Raw genomic sequence first — 2,945 nt, forward strand, 5'->3', positions numbered from 1 at the left:
TTATTTTCAGGTACCTGGACCTCCCATAAGGTTTCATGAAGTGTTATGTCGTAGGCTCTTCAAGAGCACATTGCCTTCTTATTATGATCGTTTTGATCATTTGCTCATCCCCATTTTCAAGGATTATTACATTTGAAACTGATTGGTCTATCATGCTTCATACATGCTGTATACTCTGTCCTTAGTTTTTCTAACATAATAGGGAAAGAATATGCAGCTAAGACATTAGGAGCATTTTCCAGATGAAATATGACAATAGTTGGGTCAACAAATGCTTCCAACATTTGACTTGAATTATCTGAGGATCATAGTGATGATAATTTACAACATATTTCTTAGCTGCATATTCTTTCCCTATTATGTTAGAAAAACTAACACATATCCCAATTTTATTTGGTAAATCCATCTGTGTGCATCATGTTATATCCATTAATTTTATACCGCACATCAAAAGCTATAGGATGGAAATATCTAGTTCTTGGCCTTGAACCAATTACGAGGGGAGAATTTATCATAATTTAATCGTCTAAAGCATACAAGCGTCGTTGTATGCAATATATCATATCTCAGACCAACATCTGAAGCTCTGTTCTCATAAGCAATGGTTTAGTTATATTATGGAGGCATCCAATGCCAAACCAGCTTATATTTAACCAGCATTATCAAGATGAATTGTCTGATTACATATTCTGGAAATTGTGCTTCCAACTCAGTTATTTTGAGCAAGCAACTTCATAAATGTCAAACTGTCAGTTGATAATAAACTTACATGTGACCGTCTCATAGATGCATCTATTTAATACATCACATTACAGGTGAAAGAGCCCAAATTCACCTTTTATATTTTCCAGAATTTTAGGGGATTCAGTCCCAACATTAGCTGGTGTAATCAACTTATCATGAGAACAAGCAACACAATTTTTTTTTTTGAAGAATCTTCTAGTTCTTCAATATATTTTGAATACTTAATTAGCACATCAGATTTAAATCAGGACAACCAAAATGGTACTGTCAACTGATAAAATTATCTATATCCATAAAACTTAAGTTTACCATGACGAGTGCTATTTATTTTACTAAACTTCTGGTTTAATATTGCATGAGATTTTATGTCATAAACTTTTGGTTTATTGTGACATGTGATCCATCATCCTCGGGTAACGTTTCATATATATATTTCTTACCCATAGTAACTTAAAGATATTCAATTTTTCAATCATTTGTAGTCCCAATATGATAACCAATTTTATTGCTAGCAAACTTCAGGTTTACTACGATTTATAACAATTACGATCTGGGATAAATGGTGCTATCATGTATAACCTCTTCAAGAGACTTTAATTTATTTTTCATAATCAGATATTATTTGAACACTGTTGGTGTCATGATACCCGTAAACAAACAATTATCTCTTCTGGAGTCCTTGATTTTTGTATCACCAAATATTGCTTAGATACTGCTAGTATCATGAGAGAAAATTTGGTTAGGCACTACTAGTGTCATGAAAGAAACAGTAATTAAATGGACATTATAAATTGTAAATTACGAAAAGTAAACGTTAAGTTCTAACTTCAGTATTTCAAATATCTCCTTCAAGGAGACTAGCTATTAACATCTGAATATTTTGTATCAAAGCAGCAACCACATAGTAATCACATCCTTTAGGAAAGGGATACACTATTGTTTATTTCCTTCAAGGAAATCAATAACAACTAACCATAATTTATCAATGTGGTTATAGTAGAAAGCACTTTACTCTGCTTCCGTTTGCTTTAAAATGATACTTTAATAAAATTATGCAAGATGTTTCTACGTACGACAGGTACGTGTTGCAATGCCTTAATTTCATACCACACAAATAAAATGTATATTCCTTGTATTTTATCTCTCCAGGAGATAGGTTGTGGTATTTTTTCATTCACTTCGGAAAATGAATCCCGATTATTCAAATGTGCTTGCTATACGACGTTCATTAATAACTCGTTATTTTCCTCAAGCACAAGAAGATATTGATTCAGAATATTTCTCAAATAATTTACCAATTTTTTCTGCTTCAGGAGTAAAGTTTAAAGTTTTTACCACTGCGGGAGTAAAGTTTAAATGTTTACTACTTCAATAGTAAATTTCAAATCTTACTACTTTAGGAGTAGATTTCAAATATTTACTATTTCAAGAGTAAATTTCAGAGTTATACTACTTCGGAGTAGATTTCAGAGTTCTACCATTTCAAGAGTGGAATTCAAAGTCTTACTACTTCGGGAGTAGAGCTCATAATTTACTACTTCGGGAGTAGAGTTCAAAGTTCTACTACTTCAGGAGTAAAGTTTCTGAGTTTACTACTTCAGGAATCAAACATAGAATATTTAGAATATTTCTTTTCAATTATTCTACCTCTTCTAGAGATGAGTTGTGATAACTTCACAACCAAACACACATCCGCATTTATAAGCTTACCCACATACTATCACATTCACTTCAGGGAATGGATATGTATTTGTAACATTTCTCATTCTTCAAGAATGAAACATAACCATCTAGACTTGACTTAAACCATATCAAATCGTAATAGCTTAGAACCTCTTTTAAGATATTGCTAATTCAAGAGCAAATCGAGACATACGTACAATTTAGAGAATCTTTCTCTAACATATCTTCACTTGTAGTCACTACAAGCCTATGAAAATATTACCACTTCTGGTGGTTATAGACATAGATGAATTTAATCATAACGATATGTAAAAGATATTATCACTTCTGGTAATCATGTATTTCTTGTAAACTTTCATTCTTAGCCATTAAGGATTATGAAATTAATATCATAATTCCTCTAAACAATATTGTTCTTCAGGAACAAAATTTAAAGTATAAATGATCAAGCGAACCATTTAAGATTAGGAGATCAAAAGAATCCAATATATGAAATAATGGTAACAAACATCCAAAAT

This window comes from Lycium barbarum, chromosome 3, assembly GCF_019175385.1.
Source record: "Lycium barbarum isolate Lr01 chromosome 3, ASM1917538v2, whole genome shotgun sequence".
NCBI lineage: Eukaryota > Viridiplantae > Streptophyta > Magnoliopsida > Solanales > Solanaceae > Lycium > Lycium barbarum.